This window comes from Thalassophryne amazonica, chromosome 6, assembly GCF_902500255.1.
Source record: "Thalassophryne amazonica chromosome 6, fThaAma1.1, whole genome shotgun sequence".
Lineage (NCBI taxonomy): Eukaryota > Metazoa > Chordata > Actinopteri > Batrachoidiformes > Batrachoididae > Thalassophryne > Thalassophryne amazonica.
The window spans coordinates 9,357,486-9,371,808 of record NC_047108.1 but is presented as its reverse complement, the minus strand read 5'-3'; the positions used below and the strand labels follow the sequence as shown (position 1 = coordinate 9,371,808).

General features: G+C 43.7%; 1 protein-coding gene across 1 annotated transcript in view; it reads left to right on the top strand.

Annotated features, from left to right (window-relative positions):
* LOC117511827 (protein bassoon-like) overlaps positions 1-14,323 on the top strand; it is a 648,753-nt gene that overhangs the window by 549,018 nt on the left and 85,412 nt on the right.

Here is a 14,323-nt window from a genome sequence, read left to right as displayed (position 1 = left end):
TATGCTACCACCTCGTATAACATTCTGGGGACGTTTTTGAGGCTTTTGCATAGTATGAACGCTTAAATTGTTATTATAATTATTGCTTTCCAGTTTTAAAGTTGTAATAACTGCAATTTAAAAGTTATAGCACATACAGGAAGATGTCACAAGATGCAGGGGTGGTGGCCAAGTGGTTACTGCGCTTGGTTTCAGTGCAGAAGGTTTGCAGTTCAAACCTGTTGAGTTGGGTCAGGAAGGGCATCTGGTGTAGAACCTGAGCAAAATCAACATGCAAACCCACCTTGGATCTGCTGGGGCAACCCCTAATGAAAGCAAGGGAACAGCCGAAGGGGCTTACCTTACTTTTATATAGTCCAAGCACGAACATTAGACCTAACGTTGTTGGAACGTTTGTGCTAATGTTCTTGTCAATCGTTCTGGGAACCAAAAGAAACTTTCCTTACATATGTTCCGAGAACTTTACAGCAAATGTTCTGATAAGATTTGACATTTAGAACTTTATTTTGTTCGCTGGGAGGTGTGCCACAGTCACAAGTATAGTTGACGATCAGTTCTACTGGCAGGAAGGCACAGAAAGGAGGAGAGAAAACCAGGAAGAGACCAAATTGATCCTCCAGACCACAACAGCACACCTCACTGTCAAAGAGAGTCCCCCAGGGACTGACCAGGCTTATCTGGATGGCCACGGTAGAGGTTCCGCAGCACGGGTTGGTCCAGGATGAGGACACGGGACACACAGGAGCACTCCTCAGGATCATAACCTTCCCAGTCCTCCGAATACTGAAGACCCCGACCCTGGCAATGGATGTCCAACAGGTGCCATACAGTAAAAGCCAGATGGCCATCTACAATCGGGCAGGAGGATGGGGATTGGCCAGAGGGTGCAAAGTACTGGTCCAGACCAGCATAGGTGGGACATATGGAAAAAAGGATGGATGCAGAGGAAACCCTGAATAAATCTCCTGCCATAGCTACAGAAACCCAAAAAAGATGGGAGCTCTTTGACGGTACTTGGAACTTTCCAGACATCTGAAGGATCTGTCCCTACACCCTCCGCTGACACCCGATGACCCAGAAATTTTACCAACTGCTGCAGAAAAGCACGCATTTGTAACTTTACCTTGAGGCCAGTTTTTGCCAGCCTCTTAAGTACAGGCGCCAGCTTCTCCAAATGCTGTGAAAATGTCTCAGAAAAAATAAAATGTCATCTAGATACACCAGGATTCTCTGGAAAATGAAATTGTCCATTACAGACACCAAAGGGCATTTTGACATCCATCCATCCATCCATTTTCTTCCGCTTTATCCGGAGTCGGGTCGCGGGGGCAGCAGCTCAAGCAAAGCCGCCCAGACCTCCCGATCCACACACACCTCCCCCAGCTCCTCCGGGGGAACCCCAAGGCGTTCCCAAGCCAGCCGAGAGATGTAATCCTTCCAGCGTGTCCTGGGTCTTCCCCGGGGCCTCCTCCCAATGGGACGTGCCCGGAACACCTCTCCAGCGAGGCGTCCAGGGGGCATCCGGAAAAGATGCCCGAGCCACCTCAACTGATTCCTTTCGACATGGAGGAGCAGCGGCTCGAATCCAAGCTCCTCCCGAGTGACCGAGCTCCTCACCCTATCTCTAAGGGAGCGCCCAGCCACCCTGCGGAGGAAAGTCATCTCGGCCGCTTGTACCCGCGATCTCGTTCTTTTGGTCATGAGCCAAATCTCATGACCATAGGTGAGGATCGGAACGTAGATCGATTGGTAAATCGAGAGCCTTGCCCCCCTACTCAGCTCTCTCTTCACCATGACGGTCCGATACAGCGACCGCATCACTGCAGACGCTGCACCGATCCGTCTATCAATCTCACGCTCCCTCACTCGTGAATAAGACCCCGAGATACTTAAACTCCTCCACTTGAGGCAAGGACACTCCACCGACCTGAAGAGGGCAAAGCACCTTTTTCCGGTCGAGAACCATGGCCTCAGATTTGGAGGTGCTGATTTTCATCCCAGACGCCTCACACTCGGCTGCAAACCGCGCCAGTGCACGCTGAAGGTCCTGATTTGACGAAGCCAACAGAACCACATCGTCCGCAAACAGCAGAGACGAGATTCTGTTGTTCCCAAACCAGACCCCCTCTACACCCTGGCTGCGCCTAGAAATTCTGTCCATAAAAATAATGAACAGAACCGGTGACAACGGGCAGCCCTGGCGGAGGCCAACGTGCACTGGAAACAGGTTTGACTTACTACCGGCAATGCGAACCAAGCTCCTGCTACGGTCGTACAGGGACCGGATAGCCCTTAGCAAAGGACCCCGGACCCCATACTCCTGGAGCACTCCCCACAGGGTGCCCCGAGGGACATGGTCGAATGCCTTCTCCAGATCCACAAAACACATGTGGACTGGTTGGGCGATCACCCAAGAACCCTCGAACATTCTGACATATTCATAGAAAACAAATGGCATTGTAAATGCAGTCTTAGGCCTGTCTGTCTCATGCATAGCCACCTGGTGATACCCGCTCACTAAGTCAGTCATTAAGAACTTTGCTCCTCTCAGTACATCAAAGCTCTCATCAATCCTAGGAAGTGGAAAAGTATCACATCTCATCTTAGAATTGAGTCAGACTTCCATCTGCCTTCTTCACCAACACTATGGACGAAGCGTATGAGCTGGAACTGTCCTTGATAATCCCTTTTCTCAACATCTTGCCAGTGTGTTCCCTGACCTCATGGATTGTGTGGTTGGGATTCACCTGGCTGGGTCACAGGTGTATCATCTGTACGATGTATCTCATGTTGCACCTGCTCAGTGTAATCCAAATCCTCATCTTCCACTGCAAACACAAATACTTTTCCAGCAATAAAGATAGCCGAGCTTTCTGTTCTGGAGTAACCCCCCACCCCCACCCACCCACTTTAAGATGATCAAAAAGCCACTGCTCATCTCTTGGTGGGTCTGGATGGTCCCTAATCATCACTTGTTCTGTGTTTGCCGAAATTTTCTGAAACTGTACCTCACGGAGCTCTTCACTTTTCACTCCCTCTACATATGACAACACCCCCAGCCTAGTCCTCAGTTTCAACCAGATATCTTCATCAGACAGGTTCATGACTTGGACAGGGAAAATGTGACGCTAAGATGACACCAACAACCAACCCCAGGCCCCAATAGCAGCAATGGGCCATTATCCCCCACAGTTTTCAGGCCATTCGCTATGACTGTAGCAGCTGCCAAGGCAGGTATATGGACAACCTCCTTTCCAGCCACCCTAGCAAAGGAGTCTACTGTATCTGCTACATTCACAATCTGCACTTGCTGGAAAGCCTCTCTCCATCTTGAATCAAGCTCACCCTTCAAAGTGTTGTCATACTCAGCGTACGTCAATTCTCTACATCTTTTGATCACATTCATGCCTGTAAGACCCAGAACACAGGAAGAGTGTACTGAATCTTTAATATTAAGAAAACCCCACTTGGGGACAGCCAAACCCATGACCCCCACCTCAAGGTCTACATATCCCAAATAGGGTATATCTAACCCATTAGTTACAGTAATCTTTAACCACTCAAAGGTGGAACAAATCCTCTTATGTTCCAATGACCAGTGCTTCCTAAAGAACATCTCTGAGATTATACTGACCTGACTGCCAGTATCAAGTAAGCAGGTCACAGCAACACCCTGAAGTGTCACCTCAACAGTTTTACAATCTCCTATTACACGCTCTAAGATTGTACAACTCCATTTCCAGTGAAGTTGGGACACTGTGAAAAATGTCAATAACAACAGAATACAGTGATTTGCAAATCCTCTTCAAAATATATTCAATTGAATACACCACAAAGACAAGATATTTAATGTTCAAACTGATAAAATTTATTGTTTTTTGTTTCTGTCGATTATTGCCTTTGGTGAACCAGCTATCTCCCCTTGAGTTGTTTGACTCATGACAACTGAGGATGGCAGATTTCCCAAACCAGACACTATATCCTTGCCAGGTGCATATCAGACCCATTTGGTCTGTGGACACTTGCTTGCTATATGCCCTCTTCCGCTACACTTAAAACAAATTGGTTGACCAGATGTGAACTATGATACAAGCCCTATTCCAGTGAAGATGGGATGTTGTGTAAAATGCAAATAAAAACAGAATACAATGATTTGCAAATTCTCTTCAACCTATATTCAATTGAATACACCACAAAGACAAGATATTTAATGTTCAAACTGATAAACTTTATTGTTTTGTGCAAATATTTGCTCATTTTGAAATGGATGCTTGCAACATGTTTCAAAAAAGCTGGGACAGTGGCATTTTTACCTCTGTGTTACATCACCTTTCCTTCTAACAACACCCAATAAGTGTTTGGGAACTGAGGACACTAATTGTTGAAGCTCTGTAGGTGGAATTCTTTCCCATTCTTGCTTGATGTACGACTTCAGTTGTTCAACAGTCCGGGGTCTCCGTTGTCATATTTTGCGCTTCATAATGTGCAACACATTTTCAGTGGGGGACAGGTCTGGACTGCAGACAGGCCAGTCTAGTACCCACACTCTTTTACTACGAAGCCACGCTGTTGTAACACGTGCAGAATGTGGCTTGGCATTGTCTTGCTGAAAAAAGCAGGGACGTCTCTGAAAAAGACGTTGCTTGGATGGCAGCATGTGTTGCTCCAAAACCTGGATGTACCTTTCAGCATTGATGGTGCCATCGCAGATGTGTAAGTTGCCCATGCCATGGGCACTAACACACCCCCATACCATCACAGATGCTAGCTTTTGAACTTTGCGCTGGTAACAATCTGGATGGTCTTTTTCCTCTTTTGTCCGGAGGGCATGACGTCCATGATTTCCAAAAACAATTTAAAATGTGGACTTATCAGACCACAGCAGACTTTTCCACCTTGTGTCTGTCCATTTCAAATGAGCTCGGGCCCAGTGAAGGCGTTTCTGGATGTTGTTGATGTATGGCTTTCACTTTGCATGGTAGAGTTTTAACTTACACTTAGCGTAGCGACGAACTGTGTTAACTGACAATGGTTTTCTGAAGTGTTCCTGAGCCCACGCGGTAAGATCCTTTACACTGATGTACGTTTTTAATGCAGTGCTGCCTGAGTGATCGAAGGTCACGGGCATTCAGTGTTGGTTTTCCATCTTGCTGCTTACATGTAGAAAATTCTCCAGATTCTCTGAATCTTCTGATTATATTATGGACTGTAAAATGGTAAATGGACTGCATTTATATAGCGCTTTTCCATCTGCATCAGATGCTCAAAGCGCTTTACAAATAATGCCTCACATTTACCCCGATGTGGGGGTCCTGCCATGCAAGGCACTCGCTACACACCGGGAGCATCAGGGGATTAAAGACCCAAGGGTCCTTAGTGATTTTTCAATCAGGCTGGGATTTGAACTGAGGATCTTCTGGTCTCAAGCCCAACACCTTAACCACTAGACCATCACCTCCCACCTCCCCACTGTAGATGATGGAATCCCTAAATTCCTTGAAATTGAACATTGAGAAACATTGTTCTTAAACTGTTGGATTATTTTTTCACACAGTTGTTCACAACATAGTGATCCTCGTCCCATCTTTGCTTGTGAATGGCTGATGGATGCTCCTTTTATACTCAATCATGACACTCAACTGTTTCCAATTAACCTGTTCACCTGTGTAATGTTCCAAACAGGTGTTCTTTGAGCATTCATCAACTTTCCCAGTCTTTTGTCACCCCCTGTCCCAGCAGGCATCCATTTCAAAATGAGAAAATATTTGCACAAAAACAATAAAGTTTATCAGTTTCAACATTAAATATCTTGTCTTTGTGGTGTATTCAGTTGAATATAGGTTGAAGAGGATTTGCAAATCATTGTATTCTGTTTTTATTTACATTTAACACAATGTCCCAAGTTCACTGGAATTGGGGTTGTAGTATCTCAGCCCGGTGTTGCCAACCGAATGGTCCCCCTAAAAATCGGTTCGCCCTGCCTTCACTGCACATGCGTCATTTCTAAGTGTCAGCTGTGATCCACCGATTATCACCTTGTTTCTGCTTCAAACAGCACTCCAGTCATCATCTATCTCACTGACAGATATCTGAGGCTTTTGTTCAACAATCATTTCCACATAAATTCAGCCTCATTTCATCATTAAAGAAGGCGGACTGATCAGAGCGCCACAGCAGCTGCACTGCTGCAGACCACTGCCATGCAGCTGCGCCTACGTCATTTTGTTGCGTCAGTTGCAAAATGCAGTGATTATCGCCTCATTTCTGTTGAAAACTGCCTTATTTCTGCTTAAAACTGACTTTAGAATGATAAATTGATGATTACTGATTGATTGATTGATTATTATTGATTATTATTAATGATTATTACTTTGTCATCTGATGGTTAACAATCAAATTGCAAATCAAAATCGATTTATTCATTTATATAGCACCAACTCCTGGCAAGGTCACCTCAGGGTGCTTCACACAAAACAATTCAGAAAACAGAACAAAATTAATGAAAACATTAAAAACAAAATAAAAGAGCAAAACCATAAAAGAGTAAAAAGAATTAAAAAACATAGTAACATAATATACTAATGATAAAACAGGGAAAACAAATGGGTCTTACGTCTTGATTTAAAAGTCTCCACAGAATCTGACTGCCTTATGTGCACAGTGAGATCATTCCACAGAGCAGGGTCATGATAAGAGAAAGCTCTGTGACCCACAGAATTTTTATTCACCCTTGGGACACAGAGAAGTCCTGTATCCTGCAAACACAGGGCCCAAGTCGGTACGTAGGGCTCAACCAGGTCAGCCAGGTAGGGAGGTGCCAGTCCATGAATAATTTTATAGGTTAACAGAACCTTAAAATCTGACCTCACAGAGACAGGAAGCCAGTGAAGAGACTCCAAAATGGGTGTCATGTGGTCAAACTTTCTGCTTCATGTCAAGAGTCTGGCAGCAGCATTTTGAACCGATTGAAGACCCCTAATGCGAGTCTGTGGTAAGCCAGAAAATAGAACATTGCAATAGAGCCACTTAGGTGCCTGGTCTTGAGAACCAGGGATGGTCATGTCTACCATGTCTACCATGTCTCTTGATCTGCAACCACTTTTTGAAACTTATCCAGTACAACACATTTCTCATCATCCACATAAATCACTGCACATTGTGATTGTACATGCTCTGCCTGAACCTGATGCTTCCTTACAACTCTGGAACAATAAGACTTGCCACCTTCCATCTCCCAAAGGAGGGCTTCATGCCTCAGCTCGAGTAAACTGGAGTTGGGTTTATCATAACCATTTTTGTGAGTTCATGTCTGAGAGGTTGCATCCCCCAAGCCCTCAATGAACTGACCTCGAAGGACAGTTTTCTCATCAGGTACTGTGTTTGCGGACTGTTTCACTACAGAGTCCAAGATCTGTGACAGTGCATGGGAGTAATCACAGAGGTCTTCTCCTTCTACTTGTTTGGGGTTGTATAAAGACTGCAAAAACTGAGCAGTTGCAAATGCATTTCTCAAGGAAGTATACACATCACTGGGCACCAAAAACTGACCCCTCGTGCATAGTTTCACCTCTGCTAATGCAGAGTCATGCAACTGGGATAATATGAATTCACACTGCTCTTCCGCTGTTTGTTCTCTAGGTCTTAAAACCCTTTCAACCTCTTCAATAAACTCCTCCACAGATCTCCCCATTTGTAACACACCCCATCTAAATGTTTGGACTTGGTGTTCTCTTGGGACATAACTGTATGAACATGAGTGAGCATGATTAATGTTCTCTCCCCGAGCCCTTATCTCATCATGTAATTTAACAAAATCATCTCTCAGTCTGGTAAGCGCTTGTATTTGACTCTGCATTTCTTCCTTAAATTCCCTATTTGCTCCTGTGGCCCCATCTGAAACCTGACTCAGGTCACCATTACTATTAACCGAAGTCCCTTCATCATCATATGCAACGCAATGTCTACTTCAGTCCCCTTTAAAAAGAAATGTTCTGTCCAAAGCGTTTATCAAGGCTCATGGCACCGCAACACTCTGTTGCTGATAACACCGCTGACTCGTAGATGCACAGGTCCAGATGCATCACATTCGGCCAGAAATCCAGCACCTCCTGGAGCACATCAGATCGTCCCCTTTAAGAAGCACCTCACCCACCAGCTGCACTCAACTGCAATCTTCACCACTGTCGTATTTTAAAAGATGATCAAATAAAATACACAAATGATGGTCAAAGAAAATACGGCAGTGGGCACTGGACAACACACATAACACAAATTAATGATTCCCTTGGACCCACCACAACAACTGCCACATGTTAGCTGAACCTTTTTACAACATTTACATGTTCCAGCAATATCTCAAACTCCACATTGGGCACCCGGAAGCTGAAACATGTAGCACATTGACTATCCTACACAGCTGAGGACATGGCAGGCCGACACGCCACGAGGACGGGCCACAAGTGTTGACAGCTTCAACAAAGTACCATCACATTAAAACACTAATGAATCACCACCTCTAAAATACTATGACCTATATCTTCCAACCAACTTCAGGCATATTTACCTTCCTCTGCAACACCAAAGCCAACCTATACCTTCCTCCACATGTTGCCAGCTTGGTCTAGACATGAACTCAATGCCAATCCAAAGCACACCTGAATAAATCAGGACACCATTAAGATGCACCTAGCAAGGTCTGGGTGGGTTCATCATCTCATGTGGCACAACACTGCCACCTCCTGGCCATCATTTATAACACCAATCCACCTTCAACCGGTAGGACCAGATTAGGAGTCCAGTATAAAATTACCACTTGGCTACAGTTATTTAGACCCCTGTAATCTGTATAGTGGTAGAGGGTACCGTCCTTTGTTCTGTCAAAGAAGAAGCCAGCACCCACCAGGGAAGATGACAGTCAAATGATTCCAGAGGACAGGGATTCCTGATTGTACTGCTCCATTAATTCACGTTCCCAGTGGTTATGGTTGAACAATCTGCTGCATGGCAAAGTTGATCCCGGAAGTAAATTGATGGAGCAGTCATAGAGACGATGAGGTGGCAGAGACAGGGCTCTGTCCTTACTAAAGACTGGGGCTAGATCATGATAAACGGAGGGAAGTGAAGACAAATCAGTTGAAGTTGCATCTGACGGTGGTGCCATGGACTGTGTAGCAGGCAAGGCGGATTGTAAACATTGGGACAGACACCTCTCATTCCACTGGGAGACTACCCTGGTTGACCAGTCGATATAGGGATTCTGGGTGCGGAACCAAGAATGTCCTAATACTATGGGAGTGTAGTATACGAAGAACTGTATCTCCTCATGGTGGTTACCAAAGGTAATTAACTGAAGTGGAATGGTTTGGTGCTTAATGGTGGTTAATACAGTGTTGTTGAGAGTCTTAACGCTTATGGGGGATGACAAATCCTCCGTAGGAATACAGAGTTTTGTTTTAATGTTATCAATAGTAAAATTGGCCTCGGCCCCTGAATTGATTAATGCCAAGGTCAAATAATTATGGTTGAATTGAATTATTAACGGGATTTGGGTCTTAGAAGCGGATGACCTATAGTACAGCTACCACTCACCAGTAACCTGGGCTCTACTGATGACCGCCCTCTTTTGGTAATTTCTTAGGATGTGCCCTTTTAAACTGCAATAAATTCATTCTTCCACTTGGAAGCATGGTGCCCTCTCCTCTGGCATAAGTTTAGATCTGCTGACTTGCACGGGTTTGTCAGAGGGCGTCACAGTCCTGGGAAGGGCCGCCCCAGTGGAGAGAGAGTTGGCCATTGGAAAGAGGTAGGGCAACGGTGGTTGGACCCTCTGGTCTCGCTCCTTGCACCGCTCCCACCACTGGATATCTGACCGCATGCACAATGCTATCAGGTGGTCCAGCCATTGTGGTTCATCCTGAGCTGCCAGTTCATCAAGCAATTTCTCTGGCAGGCTGTTAATAAACGCGCCCCGCAGCGCCGTAACATCCCAGCCCACCTCAGAATATTCTAAACAATCTTTCGGAGGCTAAATCCCCACCACCACCACCACCCCTATGAGATGATTGAAGACCTTGTGGAATTGGTAACATAAATCACTATACGACTCGAGTATCGGGAACTTGCCTTTCTACAGCACCATGATCTACGTCATTGCCTCCATTGGAGCAGAACTGTAAGGTAGGAAACTTTACTTCTTTCTGTGCTAAATTTTGAGGGTCTCTGTTGTGTGGGCCGCTGAAGAGGAGGTACTGCTGGCCCACCACCACCAGAGGGCACCCTGCCTGGAGTGCGGGCTCCAGGCACCAGAGGGCGCTGCCACCTCACAGGAGCAGCCGGGGTGACAGCTGTCACCTACGACAGCTGTTACCAATCATCTGATCCGCAGCGGTATATCTGCAAGACGTCATCTCCACTTCTTTGCCGAGATATCGCTCTACCGAGGAGGTAACGTATCCAGCCAATCATATTGTCTTTTGACCATAAATACTTTTTTGCCTTCACGCAGAGAGTGAGTAGAACAGCAGGAGACTGTATTGGACCCCTTTTGGATAAGTACTCACATTCCTGCACTAACAGTGTTTTCTTGACGAGAGGTGGAGGTGGTTTTTCCACCATACGTGTTGCTGGGTGCAGGCGCACCCACATCTGACTGTTTCTGTTCCTCGCCAGCAGTACCAGGTCCGACAAGCGGAGGCAGTGGCCACCTGGGAGTTCGGGACTTTGCGGCTCCAGTATTCCCGGGGTTCGGTGGCGGAGGAAATCGTGTGGTTCCGGTTCTGCTTGGGACAGACGTCTCATATCTTCGAGCCTGCCCACATGACACCTTTGTGATTCGACTTTATTGTCTATTGTTGTAATCGGTTGTGTTTGTTGTGCTTATTTCGCAACAGTAAAAGTGCTATTTGACTTCTTATCATCTTTTTTTATTTTTATTTACATTTTGTTTGTGTAAATGTGTAATTGTGCCCTCTCCTGGCTGGAACTCCCTTGAAAAGAGGTTCTTAATCTCAATGGGAGTTTTCCTGGTTAAATAAAGTTTAAATAAAATTTTAAAAAAAATGAGATGTATAATAAGATCCAGCTTTAATTCAGTTTTAAAGTACAGTTTGTGAGAATAAGTTAGCACGTATTCTTGGAACCATTCTAAACCATTCATATATTAAAGACACTTTATGGCTCTTTAATTATAATTTTTACTTTGTTTTGTTTATTATTTGTGTGTAATATTGTATCTCAGTTTTTTTTTATTATTGTTGTTGGTTCTATCCAGTATTTTGATTCCTAGGAAAGTGTTATATAAATTATTAGTATTTCGTAATTACTATTTTTTATCATTTAATTGGATTTTCTTTCCATCCTTTAATGTCATTAATCAGTTTACACTTACAGTTTTATTTGATTGTATTTTGAGTATTGTTGCCTTTTTGTAGTTTTTTAATGCCTCCTCTTTTTTGTTCTACTTTCTTTTTCTACTTTCTTGCTGATAATGTGTTTCTATGTTTTTTGATTCCCTTATTATTTTTGCAGTTTTTAGACATTTGCAGACAAATTAATATATTTAAATGAATATATCGTTACTCCCATGACCCTTAATTGGACTAAGCGGTTGAAGGTGTGTGTGTGTGTGTGTGTGTGTGTGTGTGTGTGTGTGTGTGTGTGTGTGTGTGTGTGTGTGTGTGTGTGTGTGTGTGTGTGTGTGTGTGTGTGTATCGTTACTTTCACAGATGTTACTGAATGCTGTATCTCAGCTCAAACATGCTGTATGATTTTGTTGAATTTACGCGTAGTGCAGATTAATGGCACAGTTTCACACATTTTTCGACATTAAAATTTCCAGACTAAATAAAGTGTGCCTTATTTTAATTTAATGCTCTCCTATTTAGAATAAAGTATTAATAGCACTTCATTACTTTCCAGTTTGTTCCAGTGACAATGAGCGGTTCATATGAATCATAAACCATTAAAAGTCAATTAAATCAACAAATGTACAGAAACCTCATGAAAAAAAACGTTTGAAACCTGAACAAGATTCACAGGAGTCTGCATAATGTAGGACTCCACTCCTTTAGATCTAAACATCAGACATACTACAGGTCTTATCATTCATATTTATGCATTTTGGTAGCTATGATCATTGGGGCAAAATTCTAAACTTTACATGATGCATAATCTGCAAAGTAAGGCCCATGCATGTGTTTGGGCATAGTGTGCTGCTTTTCTAATTAGAAAGCAGAGTAAAGTGAGAGATTTGCTGGTGAGTTACCGGATCTGAGTGCACTGTGTCAAACCACATGAGTGGAAGGCTGGCACCAAAGCTCCCTGAGGTGACGCAGTAAGGTGAAATTTTGTATTTTTCCTTCAGTGTTTACTTACTCTTCAATTCGGCTTCAGTTTTCACTCTGCAGTCAACTTTAGACCAGTCCTGCATCCAAATACGATGTACCAATGTTGCTTCGTAACTTTCCATCCAATCATGACTGTAGTGCACATTAGATGTAAGCGAGCGAGTAGTAAGGATGCAATTCAAACGTACTGTGATGTGGACTTTGATCTGGATGTTTACAGATAACTCATGCTCACACCCACGTATGATGAAAATTTCTACTGTGCATTGACAGATTTATTTATTTATTTATTTTACGGTTCCTGGTGTATGTTTGTACACTGACACAGCTGTTTGTATGCCGCTGCCATTTTTATGTATGTCTGCTAGCTTCTTTGAGTTTTCTTAGGAAGTTCTTCAGTTATCAGGCTCCAGCTGCCTCATGGGACACTGGCTACGTTTACATGCCGTTAATATTCGGGATAAGGTCAATATTCTGGTTTCTGAATCATTAGGAATAACCCGTTTACATGCTTAAGCAGACAGAGTTACTCCTGTATACATGGTCATTGGTATCATTTGGAATATCCCCATCTAAACAGCGACGCACGTCTTCCACCGGTGCTTGATTTGGTCTGGTGTTCGTGCAGATCCTGCTTCGCATAACTTTTCGGCCACCTTCTTGTAAATGTCGCTATCGCAGTACTTTCTACCGTCAATAAAAGACATTGTATTCATGTCTTTCACGATACTAATGAAGTACTCAGTTTCCTCCTCGCTCCAAAAGTGTGGTGCTGTGCTGCCGCGTCTGGATTTCCCCATGCTTTTGTTTACCTCTGCTTCTGTGGTGTCCAGTGGCTGCATACAAGTAGTTGCCATACTCAAAAGACCAAGATTCCTTGCGGATAGGACATGCACAGAACACAAAATAATGTTCCTTTCTATGGGGCTATCCCAATGCGCATTTATATGACCTGATATTTGGGTTAGAAAAGGAGTAACCCAGGGGTTATATTTGGGTTTTTAAAAACCAGAATATGAGCATATTCGGGTTTTTGCGGGTGTTTACATGGCCATGCACAACTGGGTTATTGCTAATATTCCAGTTATGAAAGGGTTAGGAAAGGGTTATTGGCTGCATGTAAACGTAGTCACAGTAATTTAGTCTGTTTGCACACTATGGAGGCAGTACATCATCCAGATACTGTTCAACTACTATGCCTGAGTAATTGAATATAGTTCAGATTGTGAAATACTTCTTTTTGCCTACTATATAGTAAGGTAGCAAGTATATTTGGATATAACCCAAGTTCTCCAAACAAAGATATCTTAAATGTGTTGTAAGTAGCATCTTAAACAACAATATACTTGCCCAAAATTATTTTATATGTAAAGATAAAGCGGTCTAATGGTGACCGGCACAGAGAATAAAGCAACACTCCCTCTGTGTGTGTGTTGTAATTTGAGCTTTTCTGTTCTTTGTTTTCATAGCCAGGCCAGCCATGCATGCACATTTAGTGCATGTGAGCCTGTGCATGCATGCTTAGTGCCTGTGAGTCCCACCCTGTGAAACGGTTGCCTCTCTTCATAATTATGATGAGGTGACAATGAGTGAGTGAGTGCTAATATAGCACTGTGCTTTTATGATGGCGGACAGTAGCGATTTTCCAGACACCGCCCCCCCCACCAACTCCAAAGAAACCATATGCACAGGCTAAAAAGGCCTTTCAGCAAGAACATGGTTGAACTCCTGTAGAATCAACTAAAGTCTGACTTTCCCAAGTTGTAGAGCCCTTCAGCCTGTTAAAGGGTTCCAACTAATGTTCCTTTTCCTCAGTGCAGAAGAAGGTGTGATTGATGGGACAGTGACCAAAGAGAAGCCAGAGTTTTGGTCTGAAATACTCATACAGCTGCAAAATCTATTGGCACTAAATTGTTTATAGCACCTTTACATAATTAATAACATTTCAGTTTTAATCTGTATTAATTGCAGTACTACTG